Raw genomic sequence first — 14,438 nt, 5'->3', positions numbered from 1 at the left:
GGAAAACAACTGTTGACTTGTAAATAACAGTAAGTGTTGCCGCTCCGTGTCTCTCCGTGTTTCTCTCGGCTCTCTGGAGCCTTTCTAACCGATGAACCACTGCAGCTTCCCGGGTTCTCCACCACCGGGTCGCTTGGCTTCAGTTTACTTGATTACTTCCTCATCTAGACAGGAATTAGTCACGGGTTAAATAAAATGCTTTATTGTGAGCATTTACAATTTTACTTCACTAATAGGTTGATTTGTGGTAATAACACTGTTACTGATGATTGACACATTTGTGAGGTAAAAATGAAGATTAAAGCCGCACAGCGGCGTCATGCGTCCCTCGCAGCCAAGCGCTGCTCGGGCCTTTTGGCCGCCACGGGTTGAGGCCCGCATGTTAGTCAACTCAGGCAGGTACTTATGGATCTTCACAAAAGATCTGGTACAGATCGGTGGATGTAGACAGGAGATATACAGTCAGTTTTCACAGGATGAAACCCATATAAATCATAGAAAAAGTAAAACATACAGCAAAAAAAAAGCTGGTGACTGCCTGTTAAAAGTGGGCAGGGCAAAGGTGATGTCATCAAGTGACCATGTAAATGTGATCAGGACTGGTCTGCAGAAAGACGTCATACGAAGTGTGATGCAGCTGTGATCTTGCATTTGGAAGTTATTGAATCTTGATGTTTCAGGGGAATAGTCAAAGTTAGTTTCAACCATATGGTATTGAAGGAGACCCAATGATGATCAATCACAGTAACTTTGGTGACTCAGTGAGTTTCTGTGTAGGAGATAAAACAGTTTATATTTTCATGGCGAGTAGGTGAACTTTGACCCCTGGTGACACCCCTTCAGCATGCTCAAAAACTCAGTTTTGATAACTTTAGATGGGACATGCCTTATGAGCAGACTGACCGAGTTTGAAGCCGATGAATCAAAATCCCTAAGAGGAGTTCGATCAAATACGAAGGCTGTAAACGGCAAAAATGGGGTGAAAATCGGAACTTCAATCCAAAAGGGCCGACTTCCTGTGATATTGTGATACTGCAGCTGTTTACCCATGATTCCTTGCAGTGGATCCAGCTGGTATTTACCCATGATTCCTTGCAGCAGGTCCTGCTGGTATTTACCCATGACTCCTTGCAGTGGGTCCAGCTGGTATTTAGCCATGATTCCTTGCAACAGGTCCAGCTGGTACCTCAGCTGGATGCTGTGGTCCCTGAAAGCTGCTTTGTGACTCTTTAGTTGAGAGGAAATCCTGTGGAGCTGCACACAGAGGCTGACATGTTGCTGAGATCCCAGCTGGACCCGGTTCTGTCTGGAGGAGAGCTGTGGACCCAACCTGAGCTGCTGCTCCCTCAGAACCTCCTGCACACTGACTCCCTCCATATAGATTTACAGTAGATCCAAATGTTCACTTCTTCATTCACCTGATTCACTCTGATTCTCTGAACACATGATGGGAACCAGCTTTCTGCTCCAGTTACTGGAACTGGATCACTGGGACTGACGTTCTGGTTTCTCTCTCAAAAGGTCCAGAAGATGGAAGATCTGGATCTAAAAGAACCTCCAGTCCATCAGTCCATCTATGAGGAGTGACGGTCCAAAGAAAACAACCCAGAGTTCAGTACTGAACCTGGACCCTCAGACAGAAAGTAAGAAACCAGTTTCTAACTGATTCATGTGAATCTATAGAGATAAAATATAAATTAACTGGTTGATCTCAGTGTTTTAATAAACAGTAACTTAATTTTCTCACTTATTAATTTAAAGTTAGACATGAAGGATGTTGGTCAGTAAATGAGTTTGAATGAAGGTCTGAATGAATTAATATGGATTAAAATGTTGCATGAAAACAAAAACATGTGAGGAGCAACAATACAGATTGTCTGTAAACCCACTGAAGCAGTGAAACCAGCATCTTCCAGACTGGGAACACTGGCATCAGTCATCATACCAAATATAATTCAATGAAGTACTTAAAACCAGAAATCATCAATGTTCTGAGGTTCTGTTCTGACCCAGTTTCTGGTCCCTGGTTCTTTGTGGACTTCATGAACGTGTTCAGCTCCAGCCTGTTGCTAGTGAATATTTCCGAGATGAAGAAATGTCTTCACAGGAGGAGCTTTAGTGAGGAGGAGCTTCCATCCTGCTGTGCTTTGGGTCAGAATGTTCTGATGGATCCGGGCTGGACCAGCTGCCCCCAGTGTGGGAAACAACCCAGAACAGGATCTGGACTGACAGCCAATCAGAGCAGCCGTGCTCCAGGTGAGACTGAACATGTCCAATCAGAGCTTCTTCCTTCCAGATCCACGTCTTTAGTTGAGATTTGGACATTTAAGGTTTAAAAGTCTTTTTGTGGTCAGTAACTCGACTTTAGAAACTATTCATGTAATTTCAGCCTGTTCAAAAAATGGCCACAAGATAAATGTACAAATTTGACTTTATTTTGTTCATTTTAAAATGAGAAGTGAAGACTCTTACTCTGAAGGGTCATGTTGCAGCAAGTTAAAATAATCATAATATGATGAATCTGCACATTTTAGTTAAAATCATAGACATTGTCAAACTCATAGCTGAAGGGTTTCTGTATTTTATGTTTTCTCCTACATATTATATTATTTCTAAGTTATTTAAGTGCCATAAGGTCTGTATTATTATCATTATAATAATTATTATTATTGTTTTTAATTTAAAATGAGCAGCTCTAAATAAAACATTTCATAGAATCAATTTGATGATTCTTACAGATAATTTTATTTGTGTTTCAGCACATTATGAGTTTAAGGGGGATGAAATAGCAGAAAGGATGCTCAGGGTATTGGTTGATATTAATGTTATGTTTAGAATAACAGAAATAAAGTGAATAATAAAACAATAAAAGAAAGAGAGGTGACAAAAGTTCTGGGTCAGCAAAAAAGTGGAGGACAATCTGGGGACCAACAACTAGAACAGAAACCTTTATTCACTCTGACAATATAACACAGACTGCATTATATATATTTACAGTATAAATGCAAAATGTAATAATACTAACAATCTGAGGAAAGTCATTTTAAATGTGAACATTATCAACATAATGAGTCATTTCTTTGGCAGATTAAACCTTTTTCTCCAGATTTCTTTCATATAGACTGAAAATGAAGGGAGGAAACATTTTTCTGCTTCTATAAGGACAATGATGACATGATGCAGAAGAGTTGATGTTACTGAAAACTCCTGGATTCAATGACTCTGATGGTTTTGTTCCAACTTTATCACTGAATCATGTTTTTTACTACAGTTGTCTTCTGTGTTTCATTTTTATTTTTAAGTCTGAATTGTAAATGTGTGGCAGTGAGCATGTAAAACAGTAAAACAGAGAGAGGAGAATGAAAACATGTCCATACATAGAGTATGGAATATTCAGAACAATTCAAAGAGCATCAAACGTTATAAAACTGCGTTTTGAAGCCAAAATACCTTAGAAATATTCAGAGCCAACCATGAGAATCAAGTCATTTCAAAATAAAACTCAGTTTCACACAAAGACGCAGCTTAAATGTTTGGCTGTTGAACTGAATTGTTCAAAGTGGCAATGAAGTTAATAATCTATCAGCAGCTTCACAAATCTCTTTTATAAACATTACATTACCAAGACACATTAAAACAAACCTTTATCTTGGCTTTTTTTCTATTATTCCTATTTTCTTTCTCCCTGAAGAATAAGTTGTTTTTTGAGACATTGTTTTCCAACTTATCTTCTGACCGGAGCTTTGGATGTTTGGATCGGCTCTGGAAGCACCAGGTCTCTAAAACTATGATTTCTACATACATTATCAAATATATTGTAACAAATCAATTCATGAGGAAATTGTGTGATTATGTCATTGTGAGAGATAAAAATTGATATAAAAAAAAAATCAGGTCCACTGATAGGGCCCCTTGGAGGCCCTGGGGATGCTTAGTTTCTTGGGCCGGCTCTGAGACTGACGTTGGGATAACTTTCTCTAATTATTGAATTATGTTTCCTTCATCGAAGTTTTATGAAGAAGAACCAACTGGCCACTTTATTAGTCCAGCAAATTGTTTTTATTTTGTTTGTTTTTCTTTTTTTTTTCAGATATTGTTGGTCAGTATCAGCCTGATCTTAAAGAGTCTCTGAAGATGAAGATCCAAAGTCTCTCTGAAGGCGTTGCTGAACATGGAAATAAAACTGATCTGAACCAGATCTACACTGAGCTCTACATCACAGAGGGGTCAACTAGAGAGGTCAACCAGGAACATGAGGTCAGACAGATTGAAACAGCATCCAGGAAACAAGAACAGTCAGAAGAGAAGACATCTTTAAAGTCCCACCTGGAGGAGATCAACCAATCAGAACAGTGATGACCATGGGCGTGGCTGGCATTGGGAAAACACTGTTAACACAGAAGTTCACTCTGGACTGGGCTGAAGGCAAAACCAACCAGAACATTGATTTCATATTTCCATTCACCTTCAAAACTGAATTTACTGAGAGAAGAAAAGTTCAGCTTATTAGAACTGATTCATGAACGATTCACTAAAACCAAAGGAATCAGCAGCTTTGAATCGTTCCAGGTTCTGTTCATCTTTGATGGTCTGGATGAAAGTCGATTTAGTCTGGACTTTAACAACACTACAATGTTGACTGACCCTGAAAAGTCGACCTCACTGGATGTTCTGCTGACAAACCATCAGGAGGAAAACTGCTTCCCTCTGCTCTCCTCTGGATAACCACACGACCTGCAGCAGCCAATCAGATCCCTGCTCAGTGTGTTGACATGGTGACAGAGGTCAGAGGGTTCACTGACCCCCAGAAGGAGGAATACTTCAGGAAGAGATTCAGAGATGATGAAGAGAAGGCCAGCAGGATCATCTCCCACATCCAGAAATCCAAAAGTCTCCACATCATGTGTCACATCCCCGTCTTCTGCTGGATCACTGCTAAAGATCTGGAGGATGTGATGAAGACCAGAGAGAGAGAGAAACTACCCAAGACTCTGACTGAGATGTACATAGAGTTCCTGCTGGTTCTACTGAAAATGAAAAGGGAAAAGTATGAAGGAGGACCAGAGAATGAATCTATCTGGAGTCCAGAGAACAGGAAGCAGATTGAGTCTCTAGGAAAACTGGCTTTTGATCAGCTGATGAAGGGAAACCTGATCTTCTATGACAAAGAGCTCAAACGGTGCGGCATCAACATCCAAGATGCGTTGTTCTCAGGAGTTTTCACTGAGATTTTTAAAAGAGAGAGAGGGACACGTGACGTCTCCGTCTACTCCTTTGTTCATCTGAGCATCCAGGAGTTTCTGGCTGCAGTCTACATGCTCCACTGCTTCACCAGCAGGAAGTCAGAGGAGATCAAGACGTTCCTGGGAGACGAATACAGAGAAACATCTCTAGATGAGTTCATGAAGAAAGTCATGGAGAAATCCCTCCGCAGTCAAAATGGCCACCTGGACCTGTTCGTCCGCTTCCTTCATGGTCTCACTGTGGAGTCCAACCAGAGAGTCTTAGAAGATCTACTGGGTCAGACAGAGACCAGTCCAGAAACCATCCAGAGAATCATCACCACCTGAAGAAGATGAACACTGATACAATCTCTCCTGACCCATTTATGAAGAGCACTAAAATATTCTCTTCTGGCCCGTTTATGAAGAACACTGATAGAATCTCTCCTGCCAGAAGCATCAACATCTTCCACTGTCTGGTGGAGATGAACGACGTCTCATTTTATCAGGAGATCCAACGGCTGCTGGATTCAGGGAAGGAGCTCTCAGAGACTAACTGTTCAGCTCTGGCCTTCATGCTGCAGATGTCAGAGGTTCTGGATGAGTTGGACCTGGAGAAGTACAACACATCAGCATCAGGACAACTGAGACTGTTTCCAGCTGTGAGGAACTGCAGAAAGGCTCGGTGAGTCCAGATGTTTTCATTGTGTGATGCTGATTCAGCTCTATTGTCCTCCTGTTTCTTCTTCTGTCTTCAAGTTGATTCTGGATGTTTTTGCTCTTTATCTACTTCCTTCATCCCCTGGATTATTTCAGCCAATCAAACATCTAAACATTCAGCTCATCCAGGACAGATGCAGCTTCTGGTTTTAGACATGTTGATTATTTTAAAAATATTTAACTTTTTATCAGTTTTCAGTTGAAATGAATAGAAAACCCTGAACTCTAGAAAATCTATTTTCTCTAAGATCCAATCAGCCAGAGAAACTTTTAAACTTTAAACTCTTCACTCATTGAGCCGCTGCTCCATCATTCATATTTAAGGATCTTTGACTGTTTTTATAAATAATTGTTGGGTTTAATAAAAACATTGACCATTCAAATAATCCTCCTCCCTCTAGTTTCCTCTGAGTTTGTAAATGAGACCAAAAATGTGGTTTTTGTCGTCTGGTTCCAGAAAAAGTTCTAGTTTCTGTCAGATCCTCCCAAAGCTCTGAGAATCTGCTTCCAGAGCTGGAACCATTTTCCTCATCAACTCTTCATCTGCAGCCTTTGTTGAAGCTGTTAGCTGTCCTCCATGAAGACTGCAGAGACATGAGCTTCAACTCTGGAGACATCCAGCCTCTTCTAGTTACTGGAGAACTTTCACTGCTTCACCATGAAATGCTGCTGGACCCAAACGCTCCGTCTCCTCCAGGGGTTTTGCTCTTCAGCTCTTTAGGAGTTTAGCAACAATTTCTCCTGACATCCAAACCTTTGTTCCTCTGAGACAATGGACAGACCACTGCAGAGACATGTGTCCCTCTTCCAACCAGTTTGTCCAGTTCCTCTCAGATCCACAGTCTGAGAGGACGGTTCTGACCCGAAAGAGCAGCAGGACCGGTTCTGCTGCTGCTCTGCAGGACGACCAGAACAACGTGAAGCTTTTAGCTGCAGCAGGTTGACGACTGTCCACTTTCTACTTTGTTAAAGCATCAAATCCAGCAGATGAATGGAGACAGAACTGGAGCATCATGTGTTTGTTCTGCTCCCAGTTTCCTCTGTGGCAGCATTTAATAACCTGCTGCTGGGAAACATGTTTCTATACAAATATATTACTATTATTCATGATGATGCAGCAGATATTGGCTCAACAAACCAGAGATGCCAGAGGTCCACAGCAGCTGGACTTCCTGTTCTGCTCACTTCATTTATAACTCACTTCCTGCTTGGTGGAAGATCTAAACGGTCTAGTCAAGTCAGAGCTGTGAGCAGTTCCTCCTCCTCTCCATCATCTCCAGTCGTTTCCTTCATTCAGCTCAGTCAGCCTCTTCATCAGCTGCTGCAGAGAAACTGAACTTTCCTTCACTGATGATAGAAGATCTTCAACAACTGACTGCAGCTGAAGGTCTGAGGACATGAAGCCTGAACCAGAACCAGAACCTGGACCTGGACTCTAACCAGGAACTGCACAGATTCTCTGTGGGGTCAAACTCAGTAGATTGAAGATCAGATGTTGATCAGATGATGACATCACTGTTATCATATTTTAGTCTGTTCATGATCCAGATTGATTTCATTAGAACTGAATTTATTTCTTCTCTAATCACAGACTTGGTGACTGTTCGCTCCGAAAGGATGAATGTGAAGTTTTGGCCTCGGCTCTGAAGTCCAACCCAGATCTGACTGAACTGGAAATAAATCAGATCTTCATACTGGGAGGTGGAGACTCTGATATTAAGCATCTGGTTGAGATCCTGGAGAATTCAGTCAGTAAAGTGAAGATTCTGAGGTTTGTTTTCTCTATTTATACAATAAAATCATTTATTGATACTTTAATCAATAGTTAATCAATTTAATGTTAATATATATTATTTTAAAACAACCTGTTTAATCATCAGAATAAAATCTCTAAAACATTTGACCTTATTAATTATTTTCTTATTTCAGACTTTGACATTATTGAACTTTGTTTTTCAGTTTTTCACTTTAAAATGTTTTTGATGAACAAAATGAGTAAAATAATTGAAATGCTGTGAATGAATGATGGAGATGTTTCAGTTTGGTAAAGATTCAGATGCTTTTATTTCTGATTCTTTACATCAGAATGAAATGTTGATCCTCCAGAGCCACAAACACTGACGAGTTCAAATCCTCATTAATGAACGTCTAAGAAACCACTGATTGTAGAAAAGCAAATCTAGATGCAATGAATGAAAGTGAGGTTTGCAGCAGCAGCAGGTTCCTCAGCTTTGACCTGAGGCTGTGGTTCTGTTGGGCCGGGTCAGAGAGGAACCGTCTCCTGAGGAAATAATGGCCTCCATTGGCTTTCAGCAGCTTTAATAGGAACCCAAAGGCCATTAATGAAGAACCTGACTGGTTCTGATCCAGTTACCAAGTCGGGTCTGATGATCAGGAACCAGCAGAAATAGCTCAACTCATCCAGACTGATAGAAAACTTTGAGTTTTTTTGTTGAACAAATGTTCTGGTTCTGCTGGTTTGGACTCTTTAAACCAGTTTGACTGGATCAGATGTTAGAATCAGTTCATCATGTTTATTTTACATTCAGGGAAATTAATTTTATACATTTTTATTCTTTATTTGTTCATATTTCAGTTTTAACTGCATCCTGTTGGTTCACATCTTTTATTTTTTATTCAGATTGTGGGACTGCAGTTTATCAGAGACCAGCTGGACGTCTCTGTTCTCAGCTCTGAAGTCCAACCCGACCCATCTGACAGAACTGGGCCTGTACAGAACCAACCTGGAAGGTTCTGGACTGAAGGATCTCTGTGGTTTTCTACAGACTGAAGGCTGCAGACTGATAACATTGGTGTATGTAACGATATAATTATTGCCATTTCTGTGAATAATTCTATATAATTGATCATAAATCAAAGTTCATTTCTTCTGATCTAATCAATATTTTCTGAGTTTGTTCCTGGATCCAGAGTTTAATTTAGTTTCTCTGTGTAACTGAGTTGGACCTGCTGATCTGAGGTCACAACAGGACAGCATTCGGACCCCAGTGTGTAGAAATCCCCCTCAGGTCAAGCAGGTCAAAGGTCAACATGAAATGTCCCTTTATTGAAGATCCATAAATCCCACATTAGCTTTAAATCTCCTGCTATTAGTTGATGATGATCCAGTCCAGGTTTAAAGAGTCCAGGTGTTGCAGTGTTTTAACTAGACCAGATTAAAGATGCTGATAGTCAATAATTAGGTGGAATGGCCCTTTATCCACTTCCTGAGTCAGAAGATTCAATCAGAAACCAACTTCAGCTTCATCTGAATAAATCCAGACCTCTGAGTTTTTCTCTGAGCTCAACAGGCTGCAGATTCTTCAGGACATGAGTTTCTGCTCCCAGAATCAGAACCAGCAGAGATGCATCACATGGATCTGCAGCAGGTTGTTAGGAGAGGTTCTCCACAAGCTCAGACTAAAGGTTCACAGTCTGACAGAGACGGACAGAGAAAGTGGACTAACTGGATGAAATGGTTCCTAGAAACAGGGAAGCTTTCTGGGGACTTGACTGCTGCTCATATGGAGCTGCAGCACATGCAGCAGTTTGATGTTGCAGGAAGCAAAACTAAATGGAAGCAAGTGATGAATTTCCATTTTAGTGTCAATTCCACTAATGGAGCAAATGAAAGTCAGTCGTCCTAAAACCAGTGAGAGCAGCTTCCAGAGGAAAATCTGAGTTTGTTGTGACAGTCAGACTCTATCAGGATGACCCAGTCTGCTGGCAGAGATCCTGGACATGAAGACACATAAATAATATCAAGAAGATTCATTAACAGTCCTGCAGGAAATACTGACTTTGTTAAAGTCATTTTGTTCAAACATCTTGATTCAGCTCTCATTTTGTAGGACAGGAAGTGAGGTCTTACCTTTGTAATGCTTTGTATGCAACAAGCTTCAGCAGTTCACTGAAATCATTCTCATGTGTTTACTGGAAAATAGATTTAAAATGATTCATCTTCACTACCAGGTTGTTCCTTTATGATAATGTTCCCATTTCTGCAGCGTCTCTGATGAACGATTCAGAACCGGAACTAAATGACCCACAATGACCTCACAGAAAAAAGGATCAATATTTTCTAGTTGATGGTTCAGAAACTGAATCAGCACAAAATGATCAATTTTCAGAATGTGATGAGATCCTCAGAAACTTTGAGACAAACTTTGAGTTTCTTTGTTGATCAAATGTTCTGGTTCTGCTGGTTTGGACTCTTTAAACCAGTTTGACTGGATCAGATGTTAGAATCAGTTCATCATGTTTCTTTTACATTCAGGGAAATTAATTTATAAATTTTTATTCTTTATTTGTTCATATTTCAGTTTTAACTGCATCCCGTTGGTTCACATCTTTTATTCTTTATTCAGATTGGATCAATGCAGTTTATCAGAGACCAGCTGGACGTCTCTGTTCTCAGCTCTGAAGTCCAACCCGACCCATCTGACAGAACTGGACCTGTTCAGAACCAACCCGGAAGATTCTGGACTGAAGGATCTCTGTGGTTTTCTACAGACTGAAGGCTGCAGACTGAATACATTGAGGTATTTTAATGATACAATTATTGATATTTCTGTGAATAATTCTATATAATTGATCATAAATCAAAGTTCATTTCTTCTGATCTAATCAATATTTTCTGAGTTTGTTCCTGGACTTGGATCCAGAGTTTAATTTAGTTTCTCTGTGTAACTGAGTTGGACCTGCTGATCTGAGGTCAGAACAGGACAGCATTCGGACCCCAGTGTGTAGAAATCCCCATCATGTCAAGCAGGTCAAAGGTCATCCAGTCTAGAAAAGTGAATTCCTGGAATCTGACAGGAACAAATCAATAATCAATGATTGATGCTTCAACACTTTGATCAGAACCTGGAATGATTTTATTGACTAAAATCCTCCAACACATCATGACCCAGGACCAGGTTCTGGTTCTGGTTCTGGTTCTGAAGTCAGCAGGTCTTTATTGGAGCAGCAGCTTGTTGGCATTAATATTCATGAGAATCTTTAACTGGTTCTGTTGGACTGGTTAACCTGCATCCTGTTGGTTCACATCTTTTATTCTTTATTCAGGTTGAGGAGCTGCAGTTTGTCAAAGATCAGCTGTGATTATTTGGCCTCAGCTCTGAAGTCCAACCCGACCCGTCTGACATATCTGAACCTGAGAGGAAACAAGCTGAAGAAATCAGATGTTCATCAGCTGAAGGATCTTGTAAAGACTTATGGTAAGTAAATGTTTGTAGTGAGTCCAGCTGCTGTCAGCATATTGAACTAAACCCAGTCAGCATCAAAGCAAAGTTCCAGTGTTCCCAGTAAAGCTGCAGCTTCTCAGTGGGAGGAGAATGGTTCAGGCTTCCTGATTGGACACAGCAATCAGCCAATCAGAGGAGCAGCAGCTTGCTGTGTTGTTGCTGTGTCCATGTCTCCAGGACGTCCAGCTGGACTCCAGCGTCCAGCCGCCCAACATGTCTAGAGACAGTGGTCCTCATTCATCAAACAGCAGCAGATCTGATCTCAGACCTGCTTGTTCTCTCAGTTCAACAGGAAACAACTGATCAGGTTCATCTTGGTCACAGCTCTGAGATCAGTATGACTGCAGCCTGGAAACCATCTACTGGATGTGCTGCGTCACTGACTGCTGCTGGAGAGGCTGGAAACACTCACTGATCTGCTCTCCTTCCTTCTTCTCTCTGCAGGTTCTGATCTCTGTAAAGTAGAGAACGTCTCTGTGTCCTGCTGATCCTCAGAGGTTGAAGCTGCAGCAGTTTGAGTCTAAAGAGTATCTGGATCAAGATGATGACCTCTGACCTCTTTTCCATTTCTATTTCAAATGTTTTCCAGATGTCGATCAGGATGTTGAAGATTTTCAGTTTTATTTTTCATCTGATCTGTTTGATGATCTGCAGGAAAAAAAAGAGAGGAAAATACTCTAAGTTCGTTAGAAAAGTTAAATTGAGTAGAAACATGAAGCATTAATTTCATTAAAAACTTGTTAATGGGACAAACTGTAATTTTATTCTGTTGTGATGAAAAAAGTTGATCTAAAATCAGACATGATAGCAGCTCTATAGATTCAGAGCCAAACAGTAAAACTTCCTCTGGATCTGTGGCATTAAATCCACTTGAGATCCAGACGTCCTGACCAGATCCTGCAGAGAAAAGAAACAATATTTGAACGTGGATCATTTGGACTCAGCTGCTTGGATGTGTGCTTGGATTTGAAAGGTTTTGTTGTGAAGCAGAAATTTGATGAAGTTCACAGTGAAGACGACTTCAGTCCACCTGAAACCTGGTTTCACTCAAACCGTCTTTATTCACTTTAAGTTTCTGATGCAACAAGAAGGAAGAAAAGGTCAAAGTTGAACCAGAGATCAACTCCATGTTGCTCACAGATGTGATGGGATCAGTTTGCACAGCTGTAGTTCAAGGAGAACAGTTTTATTTTCCAGCTTTTGACGAAATTATCTGAATGTTGTGACTCGTTTCCCATCAAATTCCTGACAGGAGAAGCAAAACCTCACGTCTCCAACATGAAACTGCAACAGGATGCAGAACTTCCACCGAGCGTCACGTCACTCACAGCAGATCAGGAGCCTCGCTCTTCTCAACACCGCCTAAAACCTGGGATAAGGGGTTAAAGGTCATCTCCTGCACCTAGTGCAACATTTCACTTCTTATGAGAGCGTGTCTCAGTTTAGAGGCCAAAACCAGCAAGAAGCTTCAGAGTTTTCCTGCAACGTAGCTCTGGTCTATTGGCTTCAGTGAGGCTGGTTTTACTGAAGATGTGTTCAGGTCAGCAGGAAAATTCAGCGCTGATACAGGCGGGACGAGCGACTCAACCTCTGATGATGATTGGATAAAAATTTATATGTTCAGATCTACATGAGATGAAACAGTTAATTCTCATCACATATAGGACATTCTCCATCGGTCACCCTGCCGTCGTTCTGGATTTATTCATTATTTACATCGTCAATAGAAATTGTTCAACCAGATGTTTATCTTTGTTTTAATTTTCACTGTTATAAAGTCAGATCAAGTCAGCTTACATTACTGTTGTTAAATAAGAGTCACTGCAGGATTTTATTCCGTCTGATTAGAAATTAAATGTCTTGTAAATAGTTTAAGACAGCAGCTTTATTTTATGATTTAAAACAGTTTTTATTACATATATAACTCCAAACATTGAATTAAAATATGTCAGAATATTATTTGAGTTAGTAAACTGTCAATATGATTCAGGAAGACTGTTTGTTTTCTCTAAACTCCACATTAAGTGAATATTAACTGTAAATAATGCAGCATGATCAGGGCTGTAGTTCCCACTATGGCCACCAGATGGAGGAAATACCCCTTTCTGAAAATAGAGGCGAGATTGTGGAGCTGCAGCTGGTTTCTGGAAATTGTGTTTTATCTGTCAGTGTGAACTAGAAGCGGCTCCACAGATGAAAACATCCCGCAGAGACTCTGAGCGGAGCTAACGATGCTAACAGACGAGCAGCGGCTTCAGGGGAGCTGTGGCTCCTAAACTGGAGCTTCAGCTCCAACAGAGCTGAATCAAAGCTCTACACTGGTTTATACGCTAAGATACTGAGCTTCCGGTCTGAAGGTAGGAAAATATTTAAGAAAAGTTAAATTGTCCTGGAATCAGAATGATGTTGATGTTTTAGCTACAGAGTCACGAACTGAACTATTAGAGCAGGGACGGATTTTGCCCTCTAGTGGACCAGATGGTAACTACAGCTACTTGAACAAAATCAAGTAGCTGTAGTTACCATCCGCTGGTACTTTCACAGTAAAAGCCATAGAAACGAATTCCTCTGTTAGCTTTCATTTGAAATAATAAATTTTTCTCTCTGAAACAATAAACTGTTATTCAAGAGCAGCAAATTAAATTGTACTCATTTCAAACTGAAATTATTTTCAGTTCAGAAAAGTATTTAAATAACATTAACAGCATCCCCATCTCTGACCCAGATCTATCTCTGACCCGGTTCCATCTCTGACCATCCATCATTTTATTTGAGAAAAAAGATTTTACATGTTTTTTTTTTTCTTTTTATGTTCATTCTAAAATCTAAATAATGAAGTTTTGCATCATCATTGATTCTCAGATTTAATTTTTCTCAGTTTATTGTGGTTTTTACTTTTTTAACCCCATATTTCATGTTTTGAGTTTTAGGACTCGATGTGTCTCATCAGACTCTTTACTGAGATTTACTGATTTACTGAGACCTCGGAGAATCACTGGGATAATGTGCTGATTGGGTCATGATTGCTTTTTTTTTATAATTCTTCTAACGTAATTTGGGTTCCTCTGTGTTTAATGATAATTCAATAAAGTTTTATAAAATGTTCAACAGAACAATTTTTTTTTCAGTTTTAGTTTGACAGCTTGTTAAAACAGAAACATCCTGTTAAATTGATCTAAGATTTTTAAGCTTCTAATAAAGGCAAAAGTTTGATTTTATGTTATTCAGACTGAAGATGTTTAAATAAAAC

The 14,438-nt window shown here is 40.1% G+C and overlaps 1 pseudogene; it reads left to right on the top strand.

Annotated features, from left to right (window-relative positions):
* Window positions 1-1,593: 1,593 nt before the first annotated feature.
* LOC129353461 (NLR family CARD domain-containing protein 3-like) lies at window positions 1,594-12,574 on the top strand (annotated as a pseudogene).
* Window positions 12,575-14,438: the final 1,864 nt, after the last annotated feature.

The sequence above is a fragment of the Poeciliopsis prolifica genome, unplaced genomic scaffold (assembly GCF_027474105.1).
Source record: "Poeciliopsis prolifica strain line A6 unplaced genomic scaffold, Auburn_PproV2 SCAFFOLD091, whole genome shotgun sequence".
In the NCBI taxonomy this organism is placed as follows: Eukaryota; Metazoa; Chordata; class Actinopteri; order Cyprinodontiformes; family Poeciliidae; genus Poeciliopsis; species Poeciliopsis prolifica.
The sequence above is the reverse complement of the archived record's forward strand: the minus strand, read 5'-3'. Positions and strand labels throughout refer to the sequence as shown.